The 17202-nt window shown below is 45.2% G+C and overlaps 1 protein-coding gene across 4 annotated transcripts in view; it reads right to left on the bottom strand.

Moving 5' to 3' along the window:
• The window catches only part of HIVEP3 (HIVEP zinc finger 3), a 187383-nt gene that overhangs the window by 61383 nt on the left and 108798 nt on the right, over positions 1–17202 (bottom strand). Inside the window, exon 1 of one of the 4 annotated variants that reach the window (XM_081962305.1) lies at positions 5225–5601. The exons of 2 other annotated variants lie outside the window; for them this stretch is intronic. The gene's annotated coding sequence lies outside the window, so the exon portion shown is untranslated. Of the gene's footprint in view, positions 1–4406; positions 4523–5224; positions 5602–17202 lie in introns of those variants that run through there. One more of the 4 variants, XM_081962306.1, reaches the window with a different exon arrangement.

Consider the following 17202-nt stretch of genomic DNA (forward strand, 5'->3'; position numbering starts at 1 on the left):
CAGACGCCGATTCTCCCAGTCCTCTTTCTGCACAGAGAGATAACCTACCACCACAACTCAAGAAGACACTGACGTTTTTCAAATTGTGCAACAAAAAAAAGCAGACCCGGGAGGAATGGCTGCCCAATGAGTAACAACAGATTTCTTCCTACATGTGGCTTAAGGGGATCCTGAGATCCAATAATAGAAAAAAAGAACAAGACAGAGACATGAGACAGCATTAAAAAAAAAACACAGTCGGCAGTGTTCCGCATTTCCTAGTTTCCAAGCAAGGGACATCTTCATTTTGCAAGCTGTTTACCCACCCAGTTTCCTCCCAGCTGTGAACTGCCTGTTAGGCCTCTGGCTATACATTATAAATCATCCCAAGAGCTGACATCACTTCCAGGTGAACCAATTCCAGTTATGGGCAGTTTTTTTTAAATAATTTTTTTCCCAGTATAAACATTCATATTTTATGGACAGTACCTTGACTGGGTCAAGTCTTTTTTAAGCCACTTAAACAATAGCAATACAAATAAATAAATATATACTTCAAATCTTCCTTCAACAATTTTGGTCTCTTTCCATAATCCTTTATCATTTTTCCAATAGTTCATTTAAACATAAATAACATTTCTTTTTGCCCTATGTTTATTATTCCCTACTAAGTAATATCATTTAATAGTTTTAAAAAATTATTCTACCATAACTTCAATGTCCCGAATGTGTAGGATTGATAATAACACCAATTATTAACAATATTTAATCAATCTCAGGAATATATTTCGAACTCCTAGTTATGGGCAGTTTAAGCCTCAATAATAGGGAAGGTTGTATGGGATGAGGAGATGAATGCAGCCGTGAAAATAGCAACAGCACTTAAACTTATATACTGCTTCACAGTGCTTTACAGCCCTCTCTAAGAGGTTTACAGAGTCAGCCTCTTTCCCCCCAACAATCTGGGTCCTCATTTTACCCGCCTCAGAAGGATGGAAGGCTGAGCCAACTTCAAGCCGGTGAGAATCCACCATTCTCACCATAAACTCCACCATTTTTGGCACCAAACTCCTCATCTGTCTATAGCAGGGGTATCCAAATTTGGGAACTTTAAGACTTGTGGACTTCAACTCCCAGAATTCGCCAGCCAGCTGGCTGTGGAATTCTGGGAGTTGAAATCCACAAGTCTTAAAGTTCCCACCCCTGGTCTATAGAGATTCTTCTTTATTCAGATCATGGTTGTCTCAAAGGTGTTTTTTCAAAAGGTAACTGGACTTTCTTTCTTTTTCTTGAGGAAGACATTTTGCTTCTCATCCAAGAAGCTTCTTCAATTCTCACTGGATGATGTCCATGTACATAAGGATTATAAACGTCTTCCTCAAGGAAAAAACAACAATGGTCCAGTTGCCTTTTGAAAAGGCACTTTTGAGACAAGTTCCTCGTATTTTTACCATGCAGTTTGAAACTTACTCAACTGTTTTACACTCCAGTTTCAGCAGCAAAGCTCATGGTATTAATTTCCCCCAAGAAGGACTAAATAGCTCAAATTATCACAGCTCGTTTAGCAAGACTTACAGCCTTTAAAAAACATAACTAATTAGAAGCCACATTCAACAGCTACTTTCTCAGTCTTCCTCTGCAACCCAATGCCCAGATGGGCTGCATGCATTAGAAAAATCCGACTGACTTAAACACAACTTGTTTTCAAGGAACCACATTGAAGACCATGGTAGAAAAATAAAATCCTGAACCAATTACAGAAAATTAGAACGATTGACGATTTTGGTGTACACTTTCCCACCTGGTCTAATTAAGATTTATGCTGGACAAATGCTTCACAACTAGCTCTTTCCTCTTGAATGGAAATTATGGAGGATGCTGTTGTGCAAGCTGTTTAAAAGCTGTAGGCTACGGAAGGCAAAAATGACAGAATTATTCCCTCAAAGTGTTACTATCACTTTAATAACTGTTCAGCCTTCACTCAAATGCATTCTGCCGCTGAATCTGAAGCTACCCAAATATCCACTATAACGCTCTGAATCACCTATCACTTGAATCACTTATAAAGCAACCACTCCAGCAATCTATCTAAAAAATGGCACATTCAGTACAATACTTTTTTTATGCATACGTAGGAAAAGCAGGGCCAGGTTAACTTATGGCTGAGTAGGTACCAGCCGAGGGGTATCAAAGCTTAAGGGGCAACAACACCCCCTCCTGCCAAATCATTGTAAAAATACAAATCTTTAAATGGGTAGGAAGTGGTGCCATCAGTCAATGTGGCTTGGGGGTGCCACATAGGCCTGAGTGGGCATTGGGTAAAATGATTATCTGAAATGTGGTGTCAATTGATTGCAGTTTGATAAACTTAGATTCTAGTAATATAAGAAATATAATATAAGAAATATCCCCTGCTGTGCAGTTTTCACTTAATAACTGTCTCCTTTAGCAACTATTATGATGGTGATAAAAACTAATTTTGCAACCAGTCCTTGCATGTGCAACAGCCTTCACAAGTCTGTAAAATATGGAAAGCTAGATCGTAAACACAACTGCTGTTTCACTTAGCAACTGCTTCATTTAATGATCAAGTTGCCGGTCCCAGTTATGGTGGCTAAAGATGGGCTACTTGTACTCTAAAGGCAGAACTTGATGGTCATTTAGTTCTATCCCATCCTGAACATACCCAGTTAGGTGGCAGTCCAGAGCTGACTTTGGCTGTTTCTCAACAATTAAGCAGGGTCAGAACTGAGGCCATCAGGAAATCCCAGCGCTATGGACTAGAATAGAAGGTGGTAATTGAAAAATATTCCAGAAGACGGAGACTGCCCCACTGAGCTCACAAGAAACAGATTTTTACCTTTTGTATTACCCCACATGGGACGCGGTGGCTCAGTGGCTAAGATGCTGAGCTTGTCAATCAGAAGGTCGGCAGTTCAAATCCCTAGCGCCGCATAACGAAGTGAGCTCCCATTACTTGTCCCTGCTTCTGCCAATCTAGCAGTTCAAAAGCATGTAAAAAATGCAAGTAGAAAAATAGGGACCACCTTTGGTGGGAAGGTAACAGCGTTCCGTGCGCCTTTGGCATTTAGTCATGGTGGCCACATGACCACGGAGGCGTCTTCGGGCAGCGCTGGCTCTTTGATTTTGAAACAGAGATGAGCATCGCCCCCTAGAATCGGGAACGACTAGCACATATGTGCGAGGGGAACCTTTGCCTTATTACCCCACATAACAAACCTGTGAACAGCATCTTCAGACCTCTGGCCCTTCAAGCTCTGCTCAAAACCTCAACCAAACAAGATTCGTTTTAAGTCTCCAGGCCCAACTTGTTTAGAACTTTTCTCCCAACTTTAGTGGAAAATCCTCTCTTTGCCATCCTATGTTCTGCCTGCCCCCCTCCGATCCAGAGCTAATTTCAGAAGCGCACTGTGCAGCCCAAAGATTCAGAAATGTCTTTTATTTCCACACTATAAGCCTCTACTACCACCAGCGTCACCCCCAAAAAACCTACTTAGTTCAAGTAGACAGACAGGACCTGGTAGGAACTACTTGGTAGCCTTGGAAGCAGAGATTTTGCAAATCATTTTAAAAACGAACAAATAACACCACCAATAAGGAATCCCGTTCGGATAGGTCACTGACCTACCCTCTTGGTCCCTGTCCTCCCAAGTCTCTCCCCAAAACACATCTGGAAAACCTCACCGCTCTTACCAGAAAGCAAGCAGAGTCGATCATCCCAGGGGCTTATTTTCGGATAAACCTGCAGGGCTTCCCTCGCTCAATCAACCCCTACGCTGCTTCTCCGGAACCACCCTGACCTCGGGAGCCCTATTCATCCCAGATTTCCCGGGAAGCTCCCCCAGATGATGTCTCTTCCCTCTGCTTGGCATGCCAAGCTCGAAGTAATTCCCCGCTCCTTTACTCCGGAGGTTAATTCCCCCAGCGAGTAGGTTTCGGCTTAGTGGGCGGGTGGGGAGGGAAGGAGGGGGGGTGCCGTAACGAGAGGCATCCTCGCACTCCGCCCAGGCTAGAAAGAGGGGAGGGGAGGAGAGAGTCCAACTGCGCTCTCCAGCGCTGGCTCCCGGCCTTCAGCTGGCCGCCGATCAAGAGCAACCAAGCCCGGCTTAATAATTACCCGACGGAGCATTTCTGCAGCCAGCCAAAGTCCCGCTCGCTCAGGGCTGCCAAGTGACCTCATCCAAAGGGGAGGGGGAGGAGAGAGAGACGTGCCCGAGTCTTACAACTGGACGAAGTTCGCCTGGGGAGGAGGAGGCGGCGAGAGGGTTGTCCTCTCCTCTCCCGCCCCGCCGCCCTTCGCCCAGCTGACCGCAGCCCGCAGCTGGTCACGGGCGAGAATAGCCTGGCGCGGCTGCCTTCGCCACTCACGTGGCACCAGGCGCAGAGGCGGCCGAGGGCTCCCTTACCCCCAGGGCTCCGCGGCCAACACGCTCTCCTCGTTCCGCCGCAGGAGAAGTCGGAAGCTCGCAAGATTTGGGGTCGGGGAGAGGGAGACTCGGCTGTGCCCAGCGGCGTCCTCCCCCACCTCCACCCAAAAAAAAAAAGATTTTAAAGCTCCTTATTTGGGCAGTGATGTCAAGGGAAGTTGCTCAAGCGGCACCGCCCACTTTTTCCCCCTCCCTCCCTCTCCTCCCCCACCACCGCTACACATTGTTTCCACCGGGCCGGCAGACCAGCCGCAGGGCCAGGGACTTCTCCAAGCCTCTGTTCCTTGCGCAAAGCGCCTTTACGCGCGCCAGCACCGGCTGGTGGAGCCGACGGGCAAGGGGAATTCCAGGGAGGGGAGGGGAGGGGAGGGGAGGGGGGAGCTGGGGAAGGAGCCCGGCTCGGGCAAGTGTCCTTCGCGGGCAAGTCCCGCTCAACGAAGGGAGTCTTGGCTGGGTTGTGTGACAGCCGGGCGGAGCGGGCGAAGGCGCTGGTTAAAAACCACTCCTGCCTTTTTCTAGCGTTAAGAAAGCCACGTGGACCGACAATAACAAAGCGACGGACGGCTCAGCCTGCAGAAAATCTTTTAGACGGTCGCTAAGAGCCACCCCCGATTTTGTCCTTCATCCTCAATCCAACGACAGAGAAACTCGAATCTCAAAATGCCTTTCTTTCTTTCTCTTTCTTTCTTCCTTTCTTTCTCTTTGCTTCCTTTTTTCTTTTCTTTCCTTTTTCTTTTTGTCTCACTCTTTCCTTTTTTCCTCTTCCTTTTTTTTCTTTCCCTCCCTTTCTTTCTTACCTTTCTTTCTCTTTTCTTTTAGCCTTTTGCTTTTTTCTTTCTTTCCTTTCTTTTTTTCTCCCTTTCTTTCTCTTTCCCCCCTCCCTTTCTCTTTTCCTTTCTTTCTCTTTGTTTTCTTCCTTTTTTCTCTTTCCTTTCTCTTTTCTTTTTCTCTCTCCTTTTCTCTTTCTTTTCTTTCGCGTAAGGCATATCCCACATGGACTACCTCTCGCCCTTTTCTGTTCGCTTTACGACTCTCAAACCCTCGGCGGCGGACTGGCCGCCGGGATTAGCGCTTTGTGTGCGCTCAGGGAAACAAGAGCCAAGCCCTCGGGCGCGCACCAGCCGAGAAAGCTGAGAGAAAAGCCCCCTCGCCGAGAAGGCCCGGGGAAACCTAAGCCAGCCCCGGTTTAGCCATGCGGCTGGGGTTGCCTGGTGACGCGGCGAGAGGGAGGGGGCCGCCGGCCTCCAGCCCGTGCCGCTCATTCCAAATCCGAGGTTTGCAACCGAGGGGGACAAGCAGACCCCGGAGCGCTCTTGAAAAGGGAAGGGCCGAACCGGGCTGGGCTTTCGGAGAGCCAGAGCGGAGGGCGAGGGAGGAGGGCGACGAAGGCAGGCGGCGGTGTCGAAGGGAGGAGGGCGACGAAGGCAGGCGGCCCCACCCCACCTTCCTCGCCCTCTGGCTGCTGCGCCTCAAGCCGCCCTCCCGTCCGGCCGCGCTGCAGCCCACCCCGCCCTGCCGTCTATCGCCGAAGGCTGCTTGCAGGCTGCTCCACTTCCTCGTCGGCTGAACCCACTTGCTCGCCTCCCTCTCGGCCCATTGAGTAAACGAGGCCCAAGGCCTCTCTTGCCCCCGCAAGGCAGGCACGCAGGCAGGCTAACTAGTACCTGCTTTAGTCATTTCCCTTTGGCCTGTGGCTCCATCACCACCGTCATCACCACCACCACGCAACGTTTTCCTCCATCAAAGAGGCAGCTGAACCCAATCTGGCCACTTTGGCTGCTTTCCAAGGAGTTGAAAGCTCCTTTGGCCTTTTCAAAGTTAAATGCACAGGTTGTCTCCAAGGTGTTTTTTTTTTCAAAAGGCACCTGGACTGGGGTGGGTTTTTTTCTTCATCAGAAGCTTCATCAGTTCATCTGAACTTCACCAGGTTCATCTGATCAAGCTTCTTGGATGAGAAGTGAAAGGTTTTCTTCTTTCCCCTCAAGGGAAAAAAAGAAACCCAGCCCAGTTGCCTTTTGAAAAAGCACCTTGGAGACAACTATGATCTGGATGACTGAGAATCCCCACAGGCTTAAAATGCCCACGGGCAAGCACCGGCATCAAAAGGTGTATCCCAGTGATACCTGCCACCTGGAAAGGTTGCTCCCCCTTCCATTCCCCACTATCCTGTCAGAGCTGAAGAAGCTTCTTGGATGAGAAGCAAAGCGTGGGACAGTTGTTAAGGGAGTTTTGCCCCATTGGACGACCTTTCGCCCCATCACGTCAATCACTGTCGACATTCAGTTAGTTGTTAAGTAACACAGTTGTTGAGTGAATCTAGCTTCCCGTTGTCAGGAGGTCGCAAATGGTGATCATGTGACCCTGGGACACTGCAGCCCGTCATAAATATAAACCAGTTGCCAAGCCTCTGAATTTTGATGCCATGATCATAGGGCAGGGGTGTCCAAACTTGGGAACTTTAAGACTTGTGGACTTCAACTCCCAGAATTCCCCAGCCAGCCATGCTGGCTGAGGAATTCTGGGAGTTGAAGTCCACAAGTCTTAAAGTTCCCAAGTTTGGACACCCCTGTCATAGGGGATGCTGCTGCAACGGTCACTGCGAAATCAGTCATGTCACTTTTTTTCCGTGATGATGTAACTGAATCGTCACTAAATGAACCGTTGTACCTGTGCATTGCAACCCATTTACTTTGAACTGAAACAAATCCACATCTTTGGTGGTGGTGGTTGTTTTTCTTTTAAACTTAACCGTCCCCGAGAATTGCTTGAGATTCAAATTTGCCAGGGAGGGGAAAAAAAAGCAGGGCGGATAAAAATCAGTGGTGTTTTTTTTTTAAATAATCCTCAAAAATCTTACTTTAAATCTGATTTGATTTTTATCAAATTTATTTTACTAAAATACTTCTGGAGAAAAAAATCTATCTAAAGATAGTTTCCTATTTAAGATACATTAATAATTTAGCTCATTCAGCATGAAATGAAGCTTAAGTTATGTAACACGAGGCTGTGTATTCTGTAATATTGGGACTGTTGGTGAGTCAACTGCGGGTCAGAGGAGGAGCTGCTGCGGGACAGAGATGACAGTTGCTCTTTAAAAATTAGGATTAAAATAGAGTTGATTCAAATCAAGCCCTTTTACTCATGATTTAAATCGACTTGATTTAAATCGTGATTTCAATCGGCTTGATTTAAATCGTGATTTCAATCGGCTTGATTTCAATCGTGATTTCAATCGGCTTGATTTCAATCGTGATTTCAATCGGCTTGATTTCAATCGTGATTTCAATCGGCTTGATTTCAATCGTGATTTCAATCGGCTTGATTTAAATCGTGATTTAAATCGGCTTGATTTCAGCTTGATTTAAATCGTGATTTCAATCGGCTTGATTTCAATCCAATCCACCCTGAAAAAAAGAGAGCACAAACATATCTGACTAACTTCCCTCTGAAACCAGCAATGAGCAGGGGGGGGGGGGAGAGAATCCAGCATTCATTTTTCTCCCCCAAGTTTCTTCTTTCCTTTTTCTGCAAAACACACACACAAACACACACACACACACACACACACACACACACACACATCCTGAGAAAGCAATGCTGTGGCCAGGCTGAGCCAGTGGTTGGTCTGATGCTATGATATTGAGGTGGAAGGGATATCTCTTGTGGCCGAGGAATGTCTGGCAAAACCGAGCGTATTCAAAGGGAAGGAGAGGCCTCAGGAACTATTCACACCCAGCCGCGTCATGGGACGGCTGCCAGCTGAAAACACACAGTTCCTGTTTCTAAGCCTGTCTTGTGCAGCCCAGCCCGCCAGTGCCAAAGGTTCGTTGCCAGCTCATGACTGCTGCTGCTGCTGCTAAGTCCACACACACAATGGAGCCCAACATTGCTGTAGCTAAATTTGTTTAAGTGAGCACTGCCCCGTTCTACGGCTTTTCTCGCCCTGTTTGTTAAGTGAATCCCTGCACTTCTTAAATTAGTAACACGGTTGTTAAGTGAACTTGGTTTTCCCCCCCATTGGCTTCGCTTGTCAGAAAGTCGCAAAAGGGGATCACATGACCCCGGGACATGGCAACCATCATAAATGTGAGTCGGTTGCAGAGGTGGTATTCAGCCGGTTCGTACCGGTTCAGGCGAACCGGTAGCTCTGACAATCAGTTGGCCCTGCCCTATCCTGTCCTTTATTTCCTGCTTTTTAGCTCATCTCAATCGCGCGGCACAGCTGAGTTCTCCCCCCTGACTGTTCCACTTCCCATTGCTGACTTGGAAGGTAATCAGCTGAACTTCTAAATGCTCCATTTTCAGCACTGCGCACAAGAACTTTAGGCTTGCACATGCGCAAAGCATGTGCTCACCGAACCGGTTGTTAAACCAGCAGCAAGCCACCACTGGTCGGTTGTCAAGCATCCAAATTTAAACCATGTGACCATGGGTCATAAGTGAGAAAAAATGATCATGAGTCACTTTTTTCAGAGCCGGCGTAACTTTGAACGGTCACTGAATGAACCGTTGTAAGTCGAGGGCCATCTCTACTTTAAACAAGGTGGAGAGGCTTTTGTCTGATGTTAGAGGACAGAGGATTTGATGGCCCCATCTTTTCCATAAATCAAAGCTGAGAAAGTAAGCATATTTGCCACTTGTACTTGATTTTGAAAATGGACCCTATTAACCTTCTCTGCCGAATGGGGAGCTGTGGCAACCAAGATGCTTAAGTATAAGTGTAATCTTTGTTGTTGCTGTACTTAAATACAACGAAATTGGTGAACACGAGATGAGTGGCAGTAATGTTGCTATGAATACGCTGGATTCAAAGTAATGCTTCCAAACACAGGCCTAGAGACTGAGCTCACACATCAAGTAACAGAAGTGAGCATTTCTTGTGCCCAACAAACCAGGTAAAAGCCCAGCCAGTAGCAAATTTCAATTACAAGCTGAAACATCACCCTGTAGAAAGGTGTAATGTGTCAAAAATTCAAACAATCCTAACACAGCTAGAATCGCTTGCTTGCTTATTTGACTGACTGACTGACCAACTGAAATATCAATGCTCCTTCCTCCGATTATCCCCGTAACAACCCTTGAGAGGAAGTTGGGCTTACTGACCAAAAAGTTACCTTGCCTGTCTCTGTACCGAAGGGTTGACTAGAACTCACAGCTGCCTTGTTTTATTGACACTGACAAAAACAGACCCTTTGTTAATAGCACAATAGCACATCCATGTTCACATCAACAAACATTTAAGGTAAAAATTGTCACAGGCCTACCACGTATCTGATGAGTCCCTGAATCAAAATCTTCTATATATGTAAAAGTTTGTGTGTGTGTGTTTGTGTGTTCCAGCATAACTCTGGAATGCCTCGAGTAATTTCAACCAAACTTGGTATACATATTACTTACTCTCTGGAGAAAAATACTGTGGGGATAAGACACCCCTAAACACTCCTTGGATGTTCTGTTAAGATACAGTCTGTTGTGGCTTAAAACAGATTCTACCGTACTGCCGTAAAATGGCTTCTACTGTACAGTGCTGTGGAGTTGCCATGGTAACGGCTTCACAGTACTCCACAAGGGAGCTCCCCCTGGTAAGGGGGAAAATCCAACATTAGAAATTGCAGCGACATTCATGGAAGGAGGGTTGGGATAAATAAATACCCAGGCAGCGCTGGGTTATCAGCTAATTTTTTTTTTTTAATACCACTGTTTTCCTCTTCACGGTCACTTCACAGACATACGTTGTGACAATAATTTCTCTTTTCCTCCCCCATTTATTTTCACCCTACAGGTAATCCTCAATTTACAACTATTTGTTTAGTGATGAAAGTTACAAACAGCAATGGAAAAGACCAGGCTGAGCCCGAGAGTTGGGTCCAATGAGTCATCCGTTTAGAGTCACAACATCTGACCGGCACTGAAATATGAATTAGAACTAGTCCTTGCAGTTATGACCATCACAGCATCCACACGTTTATGTCATCAAAATTAAAGCACTTAGAATATATTTGTGGTGGTTGTAGCCTTATTTGATGGCCATTTGAGGCCTTTCCTAGCTGGCTTTTGACAAACAAGGAGAGCCAGATTTGGTTAATGGTTGCATTATTCACTTAACAACTGGAGTGATTTGTTTAACAATTGTGGCCAAAAAAAAGACATAAAGACAGGCATGATTCACTAAACAACTGCCTTGCTTAGCAACAGAACTTCTGGTCCCAATTGTGGTCATAACATGAGGATTACCTGTAATCCTGAAAAATAGTCATGGATGAGATTATCGCCTTATAGATGCCTATGGAGATCCTCAGTCATCCAGGTCATGGTTGCCCCAAAGATGCTTTTTCCAAAAGGCAACGGGACTTTCTTTGTTTTGCTTGAAGACGTTTCACTTCTCAGCCAAGAAGCTTCTTCAGCTCTGACTGAATTCTCCACCATTGGATGAGGAGCACGAAGTCTTCAAGCAAAACAAAGAAAGTCCCGTTGCCTTTTGAAAAAGCACCTTTGGGTAGCGTCGTAGAGCAATGGGAGACTTCAGTATAACCCTACCTAATTCAAACATTACAGCTTCTACGCTTTGTTTCCATCCTAGTGATTTCTAGCATTTTTTGGCACCATCCAACCAAAATGTAATGTAACGAAATGATTAAACACCTATTTTTACTATTGCTATTTTGGTACAGCACTAGCTGGAAGTCTGTGGAGGGTATTACAAATCACTAGTATGGAAACGTCTTATGCTAACTTCGATTTAGCACGAACAATGTCTCGTACTTATAGGGATACTGCCTATTCCAACTTGCATTCCCAAAATTCAGGAACCATTCATTCAAGTTCCATAGATCTAAAAAGCATTTGATACATCGTATTTTTCTGTCACTATCACTTCCCCACGAGTGTGTGTAGGCGTACATGTGAATGTGTATGTATGTTTATGCATGCCACCCTTCTCCAACCTGGCACCTCCAGATTTTGTCAGCCTCCAGGTTGACTCAGTCTTAGAAACAAGACATCGTTTCAGAAGTATAAGGACCATTTTTTTATTCCAAATAACACAGAGTCCAAGAAAGACTTTAGAAGTGTCAGTTCTCACGAAGTTGCATGTTTGAACATCTGGTGCTGTAAATCATGTCCCTGATTTTCCTTTTTCTTCCAGTTACCTCTTATTGTATAATCTAGCTAGGAATCATTCTTCCGCGTGAATGCCATCCTGTAAAACCCTCACAAATGGGTAGTTCACCCCACATTCCCATGGCGATGGGTTGACTTACCAAATCACAGCTGTTTCTTCCTTCTTTCCTCCCTCCCTCCTTCTCTCTTTCTCTCCATATAATACTGCTCCAGCACCCCAAGAGATACATCCATGCAGAGACTACTTCTATGCAAAAGCATCTCCATGGATACATAAAACCTTTGTGGTAATCTCTCAAACTCTAGTGGCACTTCCCCCCCCCCCTCTTAGCAGCAACACTTAACCAAGTAACTGTTCGAGTTACTCCTAAGAAAACAACCATGTACCCCCACCCACCCACGCGCAGACACTTTACACTATCTTCAGCGTGATCCACGTTCTTTTCATAGCTTTAAGGACAGAGAAAACTATCCATCCGAAAGGTAGAGACAGAAAACAGCTCAGGAGATACAACACGGCAGCGAGAAGACAGAAGACAGAAGTACATCCCTTGTGGCCAATAACGCTACTGCTCGTGCCCTTCAAAACATCTGGAACAATGGGGGTACTGCACTGCTGATGGGGGTACAGGTAGTTCTTGATTTACAACAGTTCATTCAGTGAGCATTCGAACCTACAACAGCATTGAAAAAAGTTACTTGTGGCCGTTTTTCCATAATTACGATTATTGTAGCATCCCCATGGCCGTGTGATCAAAATTCAGACAATTTTGGCAACTTGCATGTATTTATGAGTGTCGCAGTGTCCCACTGTATCTAAAATATAAGTTATAATTTTTAAAAAATGTATGTATGTATACTATATTGCCAAAAGTATTCGCTCACCTGCCTTTACTCGCATATGAACTTACTGTAAGTGACATCCCATTCCTAATCCCTAGGGTTCAATATGACGTCGGTCCACCCTTGGCAGCTATAACAGTTTCAAGTCTTCTGGGAAGGCAGTCCACAAGGTTCAGGAGAGTGTTTATGGGAATTTTTGACCATTCTTCCAGAAGCGCATTTGTGAGGTCACACACTGATGTTGGACGAGTTTACGTGGCCTACCACTTCATGGCTGAGTTGCTGTCATTCCCAAACACTTCCACGTGCTTATAATACAGCTGACAGTGGACCTTGGAATATTTAGGAGCAAGGAAATTTCACGACTGGATTTGTTGCACAAGCGGCATCCTGTCACAGTTCCATGCTGGAATTCACTGATCTCCTGAGCGCGACCCCTTCTTTCACAAATGTTTGTACAAACAGCCTGCATGCCTAGGTACTTGGTTTTATACACCTGTGGCCATGGAGGTGATTGGAACACCTGATTCTGATTATTTGGATGGGTAAGCAAATACTTTTGGCAATATAGTGTATGTATGTATGCATGTATAAAACCCAATATGAGATGAACTCTAGGGGGCGGTGCTCATCTCCGTTTCAAAGCCGAAGAGCCAGCGCTGTCCAAAGACGTTTCCGTGGTCATGTGGCCAGCATGGGTAAACACCGAAGGCGCATGGAACGCTGTTACCTTCCCCACAAAGATGGTTCCTATTTTTTTACTTGCACTTTTACGTGCTTTCAAACTGCTAGTTTGGCAGAAGCTGGGACACGTCACGGGAGCTCACTCCGTTATGCGGTGCTAGGGATTCGAACCGCCAAACTGCCGACCTTTCTGATCGACAAGCTCAGCATCTTAGCCACTGAGCCACCGCTTCCCTTGTATGCAAAGTATGTTTGCATAAAACCCAATATGAGATGAAGGCATTGGTGTGGAAATTCCCACGATACCAAAGAAAGGAGAATGAGGTGACTCAGAGGTTGCATTTAGACAGAATGTTTCCAATGTTCAAATTTTGATCATGTGACCATGGGGATTCTGCGATGGTCATAAGTGCGAAAAACAGTGATGTCACTTTTTTCAATGCCATTCTAACTTCAGATGGTCAGTAAATGAATCTTTGTAAGTCGAGAGCTACCGGCAGTCTATCTTGATCCCCTGCTAATTCCTATAAGACAAGAATGAAGTAATAAAGGAAAGTGTTGATGAAGTGTGTAGCATGAAAAGAACAGGCTGCTCAAAAAAAAAAAACCAACCCCAAAAGGAATCTACAAATTTGCAGATCAATGTACCGTATTTTTCGGAGTACAAGATGCTCCAGAGTATAAGACGCAGCAAGGTTTTGAAGATGGCTCATTTTTCGTGAAAACAGGCCCGTTTCCCCTGCCCCCCCCAAAGGCATGAATAGCCTTTAGGGAGCTTGCAGAGTGCTCCTGGGGGTGCCCCTCCAAAAAACGGGCATGTTTTTCGTAAAAATAAGTGCAAGGATAGCCTTTAGGAAGCTTATAGAGTGCTCCTGGGGGCTGGGGGGGGGGTAAAATTGAGCAAAAAACAGGCCATTTTTTTCTAATTTCTGCCCTCCCCACCCCCAGGAGCTCTCTAAAAGCTTCCTAGAGGCTATGCACGGTCATTTTGGTGAAGGGGGCAGGGTTTCGGGAGGCAAAAAATGCTGTATTCAGTGTATAAGACGCACCCAGATTTTCAGCCTCTTTTTTGAGTAAAAAAGGTGCGTCTTATACTCTGAAAAATGTGGTAGTTTGTTTAGCATCTCTCTTCATTACTCACGAGTGCCTACATACACACCGGATATTATTTTTTCCAATTGTGTTCAGGCTGATTTGGGAAGACAAAGCTTTTTTTAAAAAAAATAACATGAATTATGGTGGCCATAATTCTGTCTCATAACAACGTTAAAGGACAAAGTTATTCAGGTTTGAAATTGAAATGCTGTGGCCTCCCCTTCTTTTTAAAATAAAACGACATTTTTTTACTTGTAGAGAAAAGGATTACAAAGTCACAAGAGACGAACTGTAGCCTCTCTGGGGAACTTTAAAAAGAGATGCTGAACTTTAGCCCCAACTGGAAAACGCACAGCCGCTCTATCAGGCCTGTGTAGGTGCTAAATATAAGGACATGTCACTGAAAGGGCTGTTTGTTTCTTTCTAGACATATGTACATACATCGCTTCAAAACAGACCTCATTTTTCCCCTCCTATATCCCTGCTATGTTCAGAAATGGGTAACCTGTTTTTCTCTAAGACCGCAGAGGCGCATATGCATACCATGTATGTATAGCATACATTATAAATAGCAGTATTTAGAATGGCTGTGAAGAAGCTACAGCTTTATATTTTTATCCTTGTTTTCCTACTTTCTTCTGTTTTTATTGCACTTTTCGCTCTTTTTGTGGTTCCTCTTTTTTCATTTTCTCCACTCTAATTTAGTTTTTATTAAGAATGGTCCTGATGTATCAGTGGTGAAATTCAAATTTTTTTTTACTACTGGTTCTGTGGGTGTGGCTTGGTGGGCCTGGCAGGGGAAGGATACTGTAAAATCCCCATTCCCTCTCCACTCCAGGAGTGGATACTGCAAAATCTCCATTCCCTTCCAATCAGCTGGGACTCAAGAGGCAGAGAATAGATGGGGCGGGGCCAGCCAGAGATGGTATTTGCCGGTTTTCCAAACTACTCAAAATTTCTGCTACCGGTTCTCCAGAACCTGTCAGAACCTGCTGAATTTCACCTCTGTGGTGTATCCTTTTTATGAAGGCAGGCCATTACTGTACCCAAGATAGTTACTACTGGTCTACTACTTCCTCACAGAGACTTCCTAAGAGTGAGGACAATTAACCAGTGGAAAAAAGCTTGCCTCCAGAAACTGTGGGTGCTCCATCATTGGATGTTTCTAAGAAGAGTCTAGACCAGGGGTATCAAACTCAAGGCCTGCGGGTCAGATGCGGCCCACAGAATGCTTAGATCTGGCTTGTGGGGCTACCCTGGAAAGTGAAGGAACAGCCTGCGATGCCTCTGCCAGCAAAGACAGGCTCTTCGCAGGCAGAGAGTTGCAGGGAGCTGTCCCAGCCAAAAATGGAGCTCGGGAATCCATTTTTGTTGGCACAGCACTCGGGCCACCACACGTACCCCTGACACGAATGATGTCAAGCTGGCCATACCCACCCTGGCCACCCCCAGCCCAGCTGTCCCGAAGTCAAACACAACCCTGAGGCAGCCCTCAGTGAAATTGAGTTTGATACCCCTGGTCTAGATAGTCACTTATTTGAAATAGTATAGTTCTCCTGCTTGAGCATGGGGCTGGACTAGAAGACCTCATAGGTCCCTTTCAGTTCATTCATTCTATCCTACTCCAGCTTGTATCTCCAAAACCTCAACTCTGATCCCAAGAGGTTTACTCAATACTACTTTATATGTCGTAAAAGGTGGCTGAAGCCAAATATAAATTGCATCTCATTAACTATATATTAATTTAAGCACATTTCACTTTTGTTAAATTCGGGGTGAGGTGATGTTTTGGGGTGCAGCTCCATCTCTACATGTACTTTCCCCAGTTTCCCAGCACCATGAAGAAATGCAATGGACTGAGACTCTTTTTATACAGCTATTTGTGTCCAAATTCTGATAACCTGAACAGCTTTAAAAACTGTGGCAAAAACACTCCTATGAAACCAACAAGTCACAACTAGTCCCCTGACATACAACCACATCAGAGGTGGATTGCTCCAGGTTTGGCGCAATTTGGCTTAAACCAGTAGTGGAATTCAGGTCTGGATCGCAGAACCGGCACTGACCCAGGCTTGCCACGCCCCTGAACCTGTTCCCTTGTCACCGCTGGGCCGCTGCCATTTTGGCTTTTAGTGACTGCGCATGCACATTTCACTGTAAATTGTTCTGCATATGTGCGAAGAACAATTTACATTGAACAGCGCACACACGTTGCAGCGTTGCACACGGGTTGCAAACTGGTAGTAAAACCAGCAGCAACCCACCCCTGCAACACACACACATTATAAGGAGTGCACTGTCAATTTCAAAAATCAGTGACATGGCTAGCAAGACATTTTAAATATTCCCAAAGGGACAATATATACTTTTTAACTGTCCCCCTCGATAAACCAATGCTGTTCAGTATTGGCGTTATAATCCCAAGCCAGCTTGCTTTGATTTTAAGGATTTACTACTGAATAAATATGTGTCATGGACTGGAATTAGCTGCAGTAGTTCTTCCTGACCAAGAGATTTGAGGCCTTATAATATTAAACTTCCAAAACAGATGCAGTTTCGTAGCTCAGCATATGAGTCAGCTAAAGCCACACAGAGACTCAATTTCTGACGCTCCCTCCCACGTTATTCATGTCCTCGTCATCTCGGATTGAAATAATTGTAATTTGCTCTAGCAGGATGTGGGAGCTTCATGTGCTTCTGGGTGTAATTCAGTGTGCTGGTTACAACTTATAAATCCCTTTATAATTTAGGGCCAGGCTATCTACAAGACCAATTTTCAGATAAATAAATCTCCCAGCCTTACCCAGGAACCAGGAAGATCATCGCAGAAGCCCTCCTAAAAGGTTTGATGGGAGAAGATCCAATGAAGAACATTGTCCCCTTCTTGCAGAACATCTTAACCCTCATCTTACAACCCTTAAGAAAGTTGGAAATACTTTGCTTTTCTGGGGGATTGGTTCTGGATAGGCAGTCCTCGCCTTACAACAGTTCGCTGAGTGGCTGTTCACAATTACAACGCCACTGAAAAAGTGAC

The sequence above is a fragment of the Natrix helvetica genome (genome assembly GCF_964273705.1).
Source record: "Natrix helvetica genome assembly, chromosome: 9".
NCBI classification, from domain to species: domain Eukaryota; kingdom Metazoa; phylum Chordata; class Lepidosauria; order Squamata; family Natricidae; genus Natrix; species Natrix helvetica.